General features: G+C 48.2%; 1 pseudogene; it reads left to right on the top strand.

The window, feature by feature from the left end:
* The first annotated feature begins 4,183 nt into the window (after positions 1-4,183).
* LOC144252136 (interleukin-1 receptor antagonist protein-like) lies at positions 4,184-13,573 on the top strand (annotated as a pseudogene).
* The last annotated feature ends 747 nt before the right edge of the window (positions 13,574-14,320 follow it).

Genomic DNA, 14,320 nt, shown 5'->3' with positions numbered 1-14,320 from the left:
AGTGGTAGAGCACATGCCTAGCATGAGTGAGGCCCTGGTTCTGTTCCCAGCACCCAGCCCACCCAGCTCAGCTGTGGATTCTTGGGTCCTCCTTGGTGGGGGCCACGTGGGTGAAATTTGTACTCTGCTCTGTTTAGGATGAAGGGTCCTGAAAACTCCCACACAGTAGGGCTGTAACCTGGAGCGTAAAAGTGGAGGGAAATTCAGCAGCCCGCTCCAGCAGGGAAGCCCCCCCTCTGAACCACCTCAAGTCATGTTTGGGTGAAGGTCACCTGGGGCTGCAGTTCTCCCTACCCAGCTTCCCAGCAGGAACAAAGTAACTCATCTGGAGTAAAGACAGCCTCACCCAGAGGCACCAATGATCTCTACAGGTTTTGATGTATAGTGTCCATCAATCAATAAGAAGTAATCAGGCATGTTGTATTAGTAAATTTTGAGTTACCATAATGAAATACCTGAGATAGTCAATTTACAGAGAGAAAAGGTTCAATCAGCTCATTATTTTTGGAAATTTCAGTCCAAGATCAGGTGGGCCCATTGCTTTGGGTCTCTAGTGAGGGTAACAGGTGGCAATCGCAGGGAGCGCATGATGGGACAAACTTGCTCACCTTGCCAGCCAGGAAGCAAAGAGCAAAGAGCAGGAAGAACCAGGGGTGGAGGTGTGCACCTGTCCTCCCAGCAACTTGGCAGGGGAATCACAAGTTCAAGGCCAGCCTGAGAAATTTAGTGAGACCCTGTCTCAAAATAAAAATAAAAAAGGTTGGGGGTGCAACTCAGTGTCGAGCACCCCTGGTTTGCAATACTGAAAACACCAAAAAGAAAGAAAGAAACAGAAAAGAAGGAAAAGCAACAGGGAGGGAAGGGGCTGGGGAGCACGACCCCCCTCGGGAGCACGCTTCCAGTAACCCAACGAGCCCCGCCGATGGAGGCTCCCCACCTCCCCTAGTGCCACCCTGGGATGAGTCCCCTCCCTCAAAAGAACCTTGGGGGAGCACTTATCCGACCCACAGCATATGTGCAAGACAACCTGAGAGTTAAAGAAAAACAGACAGCAGAAGGAGACCCAGCAGGGCTCCAAATAATGCAGTTGTCAGCTTTTAAAAGACCCGTGGATAATATGCTCAAAGATTTAGAAGGCAAGATTGAAAATTTTGGCAGAGAGCTGTGAGCATGCAAAGGAGGAACCAAATGGAAATCCTAGAACGGAAAGATATAATTAACTGGGATTGAGAAACAGCTCACACTATTGAACATGCCCCACGTGGTGGGGGCCATGGTTAGCACTTCACAGGCAGCATCAGAAGACAGTGGCAAAGTCACCCTCCCACTTCCCTGCAGGGACCCCTCGGGACTCCCAGGTCCCCTGTGGTAACACTTTTGTTTTATACTCTGCTGTCTGCTAAGACGTGGACAGCCTGCCTCCATCTCCCCCTCGGCGGGGCCCCTTTAAGCAGGTCCTCATCATTTCTGATAGTGCCACTGTCTACTAGCATCAGGCTCAGTGTCTAGAAGGCACTAGATACAGCTGTGGTGATCCGAAGCCCAGAGGGAAGTCACCAGTACTGGTCAGGAGAGCAGGGTCCTGTAAGTGCTGTAGTCATTTAGCTTCATTCAGGAAGCAGAGTTGGGGGCTAAGACCTAGAACTGAGAAGTTTAGTCAGAGATGTCCTGTGGGCAGAAATCACATGGACACCAACTGGTTTGGTGCAATAAATGGAACCCAGATTGGAACTGTGGCCAGAAGCGTGAGGACAGGCAGAGAGCTTCCCGTCCCCCTTTTCCCTGTCTCCTCCTTTGGGCAGGGGAACAGACTTGCATCTGGAGCAAGAAAGGAGGGTGGGTCAGTACACAGGGAAAGGAGCAGGGATCAATACCCAGGGAAAGGAGGGTAAGTCAGTAAGCAGAGGAGAGGCTGGGAGTGCAGGGCAGGGTGTGGGGGCTGGGGCAGTGTGACTAATTTCTCCCACTTTACCTGGGGTGAAAGAGCACACATGATCTTTGCTACTTGGCTACTTCTCACGTGCCAGGGACAGGGCTAAGGACACCACACACAGCATCTTATTTCATTCTTACAGCAACCCAGGATGTGCTTCTGTTATTGGCCCCATCTAACAGATAATGAAACTGGCACCCAGACAGCCTGGCTCATCGTCTGAGATGACCAAGCTAGTAAATGACAGGGGAGGATTCAGGCTCAGCTGGCCCCCAGAGACTCCCTCCCCACTGGCTGGGGGGTCTTTTGGGGAGAACATGGGAAAAGGATGCACAGCCTAGAGAGTCCGGGAGCCCAGAACTCTGTTCCACAGGAGAAATCTCATTCCCTTTGAATTCAAATTGGAGTCAGAGAAGCGGTTTACCGGTGTGGGTGAGACCCTTCCTTGGAATGCTGCCTGAAGGCAGAACCAGGATGGAGACACCCCACCCCACCCCAGAGAGCCCCTTCTCTCCCATCTCTAAAGATGTGTTTTGAGAGAATGCTAAGTTAAAATTCAGGGGGGCTGTAGAGTAGCCCAGGGGAGCCGGGCAGGAGGGAGCATGTCACAGCCGGGCTGGCTGCCTGCCCTTCCGCAGACGTAATGACAGTGATATGCCCCAGATGATTAATAGCTGTTCCAGAAATTTCAGTGAATTCTGGAAGTGACCAATAACTGCACAGGTCCACACTCATTGCATCATTCCACCAGGGCTCAGGAGAACAACCAAAGCAAACATATGAGCAGACTAAACAGCCCCATGGGTCCATAGTTTTCTATGGTTTCAAAGAGGCCAAATGATCCATTCAAGTCCACATAGCTTCTGAGGACAGTGAAGCGACACAGGCGAGCAACCTTGCCTGCCAAAGCTATCACCCAGAGTGAGCTTTGCAGAAATGTCCATTTGCTTTAAAGACCCAGGGAATTCATTTGCAACCTCCATAGACTTTGATTTGTTGGTTGAAGATGAAGTCAAATGCATTGAGATCAAGTGTGGTGGTGGGAGGATCCCGGGCTGCAGGTGATAAGACCAGGATTCCTGGACATACACTTGGGATTAACAAGCTCTGTGACCTTGGGCATGCCCCTTCTCCCATCTGGGACCTTCGGATCTCCTTAAAACAAACGGGATGTTTGATCCTGACCCTCTTATCTAAAAATGCCAAATCTGTGCTTCTGCAATGCCATTTCCGATCACATAGAAACCCCCTTCATCTTTTTGCATCCATAAATGGGAAACATGATGGCCTTTTCCTGTTTAGAATATTGGAAGGCAGGAAATTCATGTTTATCAACCCAGAATGGGCCAGGAGTTGCCCCTTCCTTCCATCCTGCCATCCTGCCTGCCCCCCCCACCTGCAAGGAGGACACCGTCATCTTCATGCTGAGGCCCAGATGCAGAGGGAGAATTTGCGCCTATTTCTATCCAAGGGCTGAGTGCCCTCCGTTTCTCAAAGACCATGTCTTTAAAGATGTGGGGAGTGGGGAGAGAACTGGCTTGAGAGTACCTCTCGGGAAGGACTCGCTTTTCTCTAGAACAGAGATCAGCACACTTCTGGCGCACTCCGGTGGCCCCTGGTCTGTAAATAAAGTTGTGTTGGAGCACAGTGTGACCTTCCTGTTTGCAGACAGTCCGTAGCCGATTGTTCAGGGGGACGGCTGAATTGGGTGATCGCGTCAGCTGGACGGCCCACAAAGCCCAAAATATTTACAATCTGGTTCTGTACAGAGTGTTTGGCAGTCCCCTGCCCAAAGTCCAGCAGGCCATCCCTCCTTCACAGAAAACAGTGATGTGACACAATCCCATGTACTGGGAGCCCGTGATGGTATCTGTGGGGACAGGGGACATTTCTGCTCAGATCTGGTTTTAACAAGTCAACATCTCAGACTACCTGTCAGGCAAAGGAGGGACTTGGACTTTCATTGTTCTCTTCCCACGAACCCAGTGAAGGGGAAATAGAAATCTTGATTTTGGGGAAATTGCACAGGGGAAAAAGGGGAGGGCATCGGTTACAACACCCCATTGCGACACTCGTTGGGGCTGAAAGTGACAACAGCAAGGGTTTCTCGTTTTGGAATTGCGAGGGTATTTCTGCTTCTTGCAGTGGGACTGGTGGCAGCAGCCTGGCCCTGGTGAGTGACTACCTTCTTTATAAGCAGCAACACTGGCCCCCAAATGGCAGTCTCCACTGCCTTGCTGGGACCACAGGATGGAAATGTGCAGGGGTCCCTGCAGCCACCTAATCTCCTCCTCTTCCTGCTCCACTCAGAGGCTGCCTGCCGCCCCCTGGGGAGGAGACCCTGCAGGATGCAAGCCTTCAGGTAAGGACATGAGGGCACACAGGCCTTCTGGGGCCACCGGCTCTGCGGGCTCCAAGAGCTGGGTATGGGTGGGAAACAGAAGTGCTGTGCACAAGATCCACGTGCTGCCTGGACCGCCTCTAGGGCTTGTGTTTTAAAATACCCCAGATGTGTGAAGCAGGGCTGAAGTGCAACTCACCTCCCCAGAGACTAGGTCAGCTCACCCAGGGACAGGCACACAGGCACGTGCAGAGATGCTGGTGTCTGGGCCAGCAGAGCGGGGCAGGACAGGACACAGCCGGAGACCCCCACTGACTGTGGAGACCCCGGTCTGTGTTGACTTATTGGAGGCTTCACTTCCTGGTGCCTCAGTTTCTCCATCTCTGACTTGGGCTCATGATGACTTCCTGGGTGTCTTATGGGTTGTCGTGAATGAAAAGCAATTGCACCGATGACAGTGTAGCAGTGTCCTGGTGACTGAGAGTGCCTAAAAATGATTGTGAGTTTTGAGATTAGGTCCACAGCCCCAGGCGATGGCACTGCTAGTGCATATGTGTGTGCTGCCTGTGTGGGTCCCCCGGGCCAGGACTCGTCCCAGGAGGGAAGGCATGTTCAGCAATATCCTTCTCCATCCCCGGGTGTTTCTGGTCCACAGCTGCAGGTTGGGACTTTGAGTGTGTCAGTGCCTGTGTGGGTCCCAAGACGAGGCCCTCCCTTCCCAGACGCAGGTCTGTCTGCTTTCTGAGTGCCTCTCACCAGATGGGGGTTGCAGAAGGGCTCTGGGGTCCTCTAGCAGGGATGTTGGATCCCTTCAGGCTGAGACTCATCTGGGAACTAAGGACAATCAAAAGAATTCCAATGCTCACACGTGCACAGCCCTTGGGTTGGCCTGAGGACCCCTCCCTGAGCTAGTGCTGCTCAAACCCCAGGATGGCAGGTGTCACCAGAGGGCTTCACAGGTGAGGAGATGAGGCCCTTCTGGGCCCCAGGCTGGCTCTGTTTACTCCATCTCAAGTTGCCAGTCCTGCTGTCAGCCACAGGGGACCCATCAGCGAGAAGAGAAGATTGGGAGCCACCAACAGGTGACTGGGTGAGCTAGAGGAAGCCAACTTGTCCCCGGGGGGGGGGGCAGCCGCCTCTGCCAGACCCAGGACAGGTCACTAGATAGGAGAAGGTTTCTAGCAACAGACCCTGTGGGTCCAAGGCTCAGTGAGTTAGCGGCAAGGTGTTGTGTTCCTGGAACTTCTTACACTGAGCTGCAGTAGCCCCCAATCTCAGGGGGCTGGTTTACCTTGAAATGAATGACAGTAGAGTCAAAATTCAAGTCAACCCCTGCCCCCAACCAGGCAATTCTGAAATTCAATGGACACAGGTGGCCGCCATATTGGACAGGGTGACTCCAAGGCTTTTCTGCATCCCAGGAAGGTCTATGGGACAGGGACGCTCTAGAGCATGCTCTGCTGACCAGGAGGTGCCCGTGCTGGGGTCTGGGATGAGAAGCAGGCAGAGGGCATGGGTAGGAGGGGCTCCACTCACCAGATGGAGGAGTTGGGCTGTGGGCCTCAGTCTTCTCATCCATGTCATGGGTGTGCAAGTCCACACTCCTGGAAGAAGTGGAAGCAGACTAGGTGAGCTCTGGGGGACACATGAAGGTGTTTGCCGAGGTTCTGCCCCAGTGGGGTCCAGGGGGTCCTGAAGGACGAGTGGCATCGGCACAAAGGATGAGACAGGAGTCGTTCTGTTAGAGCAATCTCCACAGAAAGACCGTCAGTTGCTTTATCCCTGTCTCCATTTATTCTACTTTTTCTCTTCATTATGGGTACAGAATCAATAAAATGCGTCTTCAATTTAAAATCTCCAGATTTTTCCCAGGATGCAACATTTCCTTACTTAACAGATGCCAAACTACATAACCAGACTCCATGTCTCCCAACCTGTCATTAATACTTAAGTTTAAAGCACACCTGTACTTAAGATCCCATCTAAAAGTCCCCTCTAACAATCTTATATTCTAAAAGCATCTAAAAATGCCTACATTGATTGTCATAAAACTGGTTAAGCTGCTTTCTCAGAGAGTTTCTTTGTTCTTTAGTCAAAGTACAGCAGTCTTAAATCTTTGTAATCTTTAACGAAAGGGCAGGTTCTGCATGTCCATCCCCCTGCCGCTAACATCAACTATGCTCATCATAAATCCCTAAAGTAAAGGAGGGTCTTTTAGAAGGACAACATACTTTTACAAACCTTTTCTCCCCTGGATTTATACCATAACCTATCCTTAATTAAACAGGCTACATATGGTGGGCTTCATGCGACAGGCATGATAACTATCTGCTTAGGCTTTTTAAGAGACTGAGGACATGAATTTGGATTTGTAGTTGATATAATCAGTTGTGGTGTCCAGAGTTCCTGTAGCAGTTCCCAGAATGATTGTGGATATTTTTCTGTTTTGTCCTCAATGTCCTGAGAGATAGTAAAACAGCCTTTAAGTCATGAACCACCAGTTATATTCTTGGCCATCTAGAATTTAAAGTCTACTCCTGGATAGGAATAACCCATCCAGCTGAGAACCATTGATAAATAGGCTCCAGTTTGAACAACATAATACTTGGCCATTGTCTAGCAAAGAAAGGACTTGTTGTTAAAAATCTGTGATAATCATGGTCAGGGGAAAAGATAGAATGATCACATATTGGAAAAGAAGAATCTTGAGGGAAAAATTTAAATCCTTTTTCAATATACACACATTTATGCCAGGAAGGAAATCCAAATAGTCTATCTATCTCTGACCATGGACTTTTAAGATGAACCTCAACTCAGGAACAGTTTTGAATCACAGGAGGAGCCTTTTCTGTTCATAAATAATCTTTAAAATTACGTAAACCTAAGGTTAAAATAGAAAGTGCCCAAAGATCCTTTTTGTTTTTATTAGATGGGGAATCTGCTTAAAATGTCCTATAATTAAGTGATAAACAACCTATTGGTTTAGCAACACAATGAGTAAAACAAAGAAGAGGTAAACGACTGTCACCCTTAAAATTAAAATTATGAGTCGATATAGGAGTAATAAAATAATTAGATCAGTATTCTTGACAAATGCACTCATATCTCCTTTTCCCCGGGTAGTAAGATGAAACAAAGGTGGGTCAGGATAATGTGCCCCGAAATATTTAGAAGACACATTTGCTACTTGACAGGGGTTAACCTGGCAATAATATCAGGTGCATAGGAATTTGAGAAGAAATAAGTACTGGAGCTTGATCGGTCAGTTGTTCTATCTGTCCCCAAGTTGGTGGTCTTGTGGATCTCCTAGAAAACGTGTGATTAGGTAAGAGTTGAGAAGTGTTAAAATGTAATTGAGAAAGAGGTGGAATCAAGGTGGTTGTCAGACCTTCCTCGGGCACCATGGTCAATTGTGGGAAGTATGGGAGTTTTGGAAGGAACCATCTGTTCCGCTTCCTGTTCTGAAGGCGGGGACGCAGAATCAGTCTATCAGGAATCCAAATGGGAGAATCCGCATCCTGTGGGAAGAAACAAGCATACCCTCGCCCACAAGTTAATAATATATTAATCAGGTCCTTTCCATTTTCCCTTCAAGAGATCTTTCCATTTCACTAAGGGTTTTGCTGATATTTTCTCATTTTCCCAATGTCTTAGCATGAGAGTTACTCCTTTATAGTCACATGTAAGGTGGCTAATTACAAACAAGGCATGTTGTAGACCATGATGAGGAGAGCTGTATTTATGTTTTCCTTGAAGTTTAGCAATTTGAGCCTTTAGTGTTTGATGAGCTCTCTCAACTATAGCTTGTCCTTGAGAGTTACAGGGAATCCCCGTAGAATGAGAGATTGTGAACATGTCACAAAAATTTTTAAAGGCATTTGAAGTATAAGCTGGTGCATTTTCTGTTTTTAGTGCTTTAGGCATCCCCAAAATATGAGAAACAAATAAACAGATGTTGGACCATATCTTTATGTTCTTCCCCAGTTTTTGCTGAGGCAATAATCACATGGGAAAATGCATCAACAATGACATGAACATAAACTAATTTTCCAAATGAAGGAATATGAGTGACATCCATTTGCCATAAATCATTAGGTCTTAAACCCAGAGGATCAACCCCCATGGGTAGAGCTGGCCATAATGTTGGGCAGGTTTGACAATGTCTAACAACAATCCTAGCTGATTCCCTAGAGATATGAAATTTCCGTTGAAGGGCAGAGGCATTTTGATGATACAAAGTGTGACTAGCTGTAGCTTCTTGAACAGTAAAAATTGGGGGTTTAGTTAATGAATGCGCTAAAGCATTACCTTGTGACACTTTCCTGAAAAGTGAGAATGTCCTCGGATATGTCCTATAAAATAAAGATGTTGTCTTTCTAGGATCAACTTTTGTAAGGAATTAATGAAAAATTGTAGTCTTATGCTGAGGAAGACAGACTGTTTCCTATATGAGGAAAGATTTTCACAATAGACTGACAATCAGTATAAAAATTAAACATTTGACCTTTTAACTGGGTAAAGGCCTATGATTCCAGGTGCCATTTCTGCCCTCTGAGAAGAGGTTTCCTCTGTCTGTTGAACATAAGTTTTATCACTAATAACTACAGATGCTTGTCCATTTGAAGAACCATCAGTGAAAAGTAAGACTGCTGGTTGAGATAAGGGCTCAGAAGAGAACAATTTTGGAAAAATGATAGGGTGGTTCTTAACCAGGTATGACAAAGGATGAGATGGCAGATGAAATTTAACGTGACCATGATATCCCTGTAGGGCTATTTGCCAGTCTTCAGAATGTTCCATAGTGTATTTAGTTGATCTCTAGCATAACGAGTCACCAAATTATGCACTTCTTTCCTGAATAACTCTACTTCTATGTCTTCCCTTGATTATTACTAAGGCAACCACAGCAGGATATGAGCAAATAATCTGAGTAACTGGCATATGCATCCATTCTAAAGGACCTGACTGCCACAGATCCCCTGTGGGTGTATGAGGAATAGCTAAAATAAGAAAATCCCAAATCTGAGTATAGCCAATTCTTTGCAACTGTTATTAACCACTTCTTCTACCTCGAATAAGGCCAGATTAACCTCTTCCTGTCAAAACCCAAGGAGAATGTGGGTCAAAATATCAAATAATTGTTTAAGTTCTGTAGTAGTGAGTTTCAAAAAAGGATAAATCCAATTAATATCTCCTAAAAATTTTTGAAAATCATTAAAGTCTGTAAATGCTGAATTTGTAATTTTAAATTTTAATGGGAAATAGCTTGGGTACTTATAATTCTACCCAAATAATTATAAGAAGGGGATTGCTGAATTTTATCTGAGGCAATGATTAGACCAAAATTTTGTAAAGATTGTTAACATCAATAATATATGATAAAGCAATTGAACGTTTTTTGAGCAATTTATATATCATCCATATAATGGATAACATAGGCATCTTTATATTTATCTCTTAGTGGTTGTACTGTTGATGCAACATACTTTTGACGGAGAGTAGGGCTGTTTTTCATACCTTCCTCTGAAATCATTGGCATGGTCCTTTCAAATTGGCAGAGGGAAGGCTAAAAGCAAACCTTTTTACAATCATCAGGATGTAATGGAATAGTAAAAAAGCAGTCTTGTAAGTCTATTACCATAACGTGAGATCCTTTAGGAACAGCTATTGGAGAAGGGAGTTCTGGTGGTAGAGACCTCCCATCTTCCATGGTAGCATTGATAGCTCTTAGATCTTATAGTAATCTTCATTTCCCTGATTTCTTAATAACAAATATAGGAGTATTCCGTGGACTATTGGAGGGCTCTTTGTGTTTTAAATTGGTTGTTCCTTAACCAACAAGTTTGCAGCCTGTAATTTTTCTGTTGTTAGGGGCCATTGATCTACCCATACAGGCTCATCATTTTTCCAAATCGTTTTATCTGCTGTTTCAACAATGGCCCCATTTAAAAATCCTGTTGAGCCTCTTCTAAAAAGGCAGTACAGAGAGAAACCCCCATTTTAAACATTGTCTCAACCACATAGAGTAAAAGAGGAGGAATCACCTATGGCAGAAAAGTGCCCGAATTTTTGTTATCAGCCCATTTAAGTATTTGTGTGCTTTTTGTTACATTAGTAGCAGTTCCAAGTCCCCTGAGTATTAAGGGAGTCACCGTTGTAGGCCAGGTCGAGGGACAAGCTTTTCCTGCTATACAAGTAACGTCTGCTCCTGTGTCCAATAAGCCTTCAATTATTTTTCCCTGAATCTTTAGTTTTTTCATAGGACGAGAGATTCAAATTTTTTTTAACCCCAAATGCCAAATCACTAGAACCAAAACCTCTAGTTTGTCTTTGATCTTCTGAGATAGCTCAATTTCCTATCGATACATAGGGAAGTAACAAGATCTGAGCAATCTTTTGCCCTTAATGAATAATCAAACTTTTTTGAGATGAAGTCTCTACTAAAATCTTAATGTCTGCAGCATAATCAGAATCAATAACTCCAGGAATAACCTTAATCCCTTGTAGAGAAGCAGGCTAAGGGCATGGGTAGGTGGGCTCTCCACTCACCAGCTGGGGGAGTTGGGCTGTCGGCCTTAGTCTTCTCATCCATGTCATGGGTGTGCAAGTCCACACTCCTGGTAGAACTGGAAGCAGACTAGGTGAGCTCTGGGGGACACAGGAAGGTGCTGATGAGTGGACCATGCACATTCCAGGTGTGCACTACAACTGGGTTCTTTTCTTTTTCAGGATCTGGGATATTAATCAGAAAACCTTCTACCTGAGGAACAATCAACTAGTTGCCGGATACTTGCAGGGGCCAAATATTAAATTAGAAGGTGAGTAGTTTCCAGGGGAACCAGTGTTGTATGGGAATTGGCTCACTCTGTTCCCGGAGTCCCAGCATTGCCATCTGTCCCTGCAATTTTAGGTGCCATGTTCTAATCCCTATGAGTTGGAAGCTGGGGAGATGGGACCACTACAGGTCACATGGGACCTTCCCTTTGTCCTGTGCCTATTAGGGCTCCCACGTACCTGTGTCATTCAAACTTGAGCCAGCCCCTGATTAAGACCCCCTGTGCAAGTCTGGGCCATGTCCCATGAATAATCATGGATACCATGTTCTGTTTCACACTCCAAACAAGCTGGATGAGCTTGGATGAACTTCACCCCGTGCCCAGTTTTCCCTTTAGTAAGCTAAGGGTCCTGGGGTGGAGCATTGGAGATTCTTTCAGCCCTGGCATCCAGATATTCTCACTTCCCTGTTTGGTAGGTAGCATGGTGCTGTCTCCCTCGCCCCACCCTGCCCAACCCCTTGCTCCCTCTGCCTTACCTTACGTGGAAAGAATCAGAGACCTACCCTTCCTGTCCTGCAGGTAGTTCTTCCCATGCACTTGCTGAAGCACAGGGAGGCTGCGATTATTCTTGCTACACGAGAGCATGGGGAAGCTGGACTCCAAGTCCCTAGGGTCCCCTGGAGCCTCACTCACTCTTGTGTGCTGCTGTCCCTGGCAGTTGGCAGCAGGGTTGACCTGGAGCACAGGTGTCCTGGGAGAGCGAGGGGAGAAGTCACATAAAGCAGAGACTAGAGCCTCAGCCTCCGGGGAGTGCTTAAGCAGGGCGTGAACTTCCCTCTGGACGCAGACAGGAATGTGGGGTCTGCCTGTCCTTCTGACCCTGGATTTTAGCTGTGGAGAGGGGGCCAAAAACAATACTCAGGGTCTCCTCCACATCCCTGCCTCCTCTTCCTTCCTCCTGATCCTCCTCTCTTCTCTCCCCCAGAAAATATAGACATGGTGCCCATCGACCCTCATGCTATGTTCTTGGGGATCCGTGGGGGGAAGTTGTGCCTGTCCTGTGTCAAGTCTGGTGATGACATGCGGCTCCAGTTGGAAGTAAGGATCTATTCTGGGGCATCCAACCCCTCCAAAGCCCAGTGGCTTAAAGCAGTTTGTTCTCATGATTCTGTGAGTGGCCCAGGATCAGCTGGGCTGTGTGGGTGCACATGGAGAAAGGTGCTGGGGTCCTCCTGCGGCTGCCTTCCTCAGTGACCTTGACTGGTGCTGGTGTCCAACATGGTTCCTGGCCCTTGAGGCTCTCAATGTTTGGGAGTTAGCCACACTTCCTCACAACATGGCGGCTGGCCTCCACGAGGGATCATCCCCAAGAGACAAGCCTCAATGGGAAAGCACCTATTAAACCTCTACTTGTGTGCTCCTATCCGCAAATGGCGGTTGCATGGCTAAGTCTGGACTCTGCTTGGGAGGGGATGGCCCAAGAGTGTGAACACTAGGAGGGGGCACAGTTCGTTGGGACCACCAACATGACACTTTATCACAGGTCCTGAACCACTGTGGGTCACAGCACTGCCCGCGGGACCTGCCTCTTTGAACAAGGCCTATCCTCAGGACCTTTCTCTTCGGAATCTTATCTCTTTAGCTTGAATGGTAGGGATCCCATCCTGACCCTTGCTACTCCCTGGTCCCATTCAATAGTAATGGGCTGTCCCAGTCTGGGCAAAGATGGCTCTCAGGGGCTTGTTGGGCAAGATCTTCATCCAAATGCAAGTGTCCATATCCATGACAATGTTACTTCCCTCCACCAGTAGACAGGGCAACTTTTTTGGAGGGTGACAGCTGCTCTGTGTGGAGCAGGGCTGGCCAGGATAGCTCATGTAACAAGTCAAATGAGCCTTGAGACTCCGCCCATCTCTGCTCCACCCATTCTCCTTGGAGGCTCAACCCTGACAGACCCCAGCCCTGGCTTCTGTGGATGGGTCTTGTATTTAGCAGACTTTCTGGTCTGTGGCCACAGTGGCCACATTTCCAAAGTCAGGGTATGATGAGGGGCCAACTGTTGGTATCTATGCTGTCCTATGAGACCTGGGACCTGTGGTCTCTGGAGACCTTGGTGCTGTCCTATGAGTCCTGGGACCTGTGGTCTCTGGAGACCTTGGTGCTGTCCTATGAGACCTGGGCTGTGGTTGCTGGCTGGGACCAGGCATTTCTCCAACACTGAGCCTGGCCCAGCCAGGGGCCCACAGCATGGTGAGGGCAGGACTTCCCAGGCCCTCAGCCATCACCCACCTGACTCTTGACTTCCAGGCAGTTAACATCACCGACCTGAGCAGGACCAAGGAGCAGGACAAGCTCTTCTCCTTCATCTGCTCAGACAACAGCCCCACCACCAGCTTTGAGTCTGTAGCCTGCCCGGGCTGGTTCATCTGCACGGCATTGGAAGCTGACCAGCCTGTCAGCCTCACCAACAGGCCCCAAGACACCCTCGTGGTCAACAAGTTCTACTTCCAGGAGGACCAGTAGTACAGGCCAGACCTGCCCTTCCACACTCCTGGGCCATCGATGACTCCAGGGCCTGCCTGTCTACCCCTGCCTGGGGGCTCCTGACAGCTGTGGGGTCAGAGGTGGGACCTTTGCAGGGTGGACCCTGGAAGGAGGCATCAGAACCCCACAACAGGACTCTGCCTGCAGCCTCTTGGTGACCCCCACCTCCATGCTGCCTCCAGAATGATCATCTCTCCAAGTGCAGATGGGATCCCGGCAGGCCCTGCTCCAAACCCTTCTGGGTTGCCTCTGACCTCTCTCTGGGCGAGGTGAGGTGGGGAAATCCAGACCACCTGCCTGCTGGGCGCCCCCCCCCACTCTCCTCCCTAGGCTCCATTCCCCCCCCCTCACATGACCCCCATCCATCAGGTCACTGCCCTCCCCAGGTGGCTTCATGACCTGTGTTACCAGCTGAGGCTGGTCCCTGAGGAAGTTTGCTGTTGTTGGTTTTGGTTTTGGTGTGGGGGATTGGACCCGGGGTCTCCCTGTGCGAAGGCACCATTTCTTCCACTGAGCTCCATCCCTGGCCGTGGGAAAGTCTTTAAGGGTCTATGGAAAGTAGAGATTAGGGAGTTCATGGTAATATTTATTAGCCAACTCTACTCCCTGTGAAGGAATTTGGAGGTTGGATCCCTTCCGAGAGGGATGGGGCATTAGGATGTCCTGCACCTGTGAGGTGGCGGGAAACGGGAAGGCAGGCGGCACATGACCTCATTTCCCTTCCTT

The sequence above is a fragment of the Urocitellus parryii genome, unplaced genomic scaffold (genome assembly GCF_045843805.1).
Source record: "Urocitellus parryii isolate mUroPar1 unplaced genomic scaffold, mUroPar1.hap1 Scaffold_37, whole genome shotgun sequence".
NCBI lineage: Eukaryota > Metazoa > Chordata > Mammalia > Rodentia > Sciuridae > Urocitellus > Urocitellus parryii.
The sequence above is the reverse complement of the archived record's forward strand: the minus strand, read 5'-3'. Positions and strand labels throughout refer to the sequence as shown.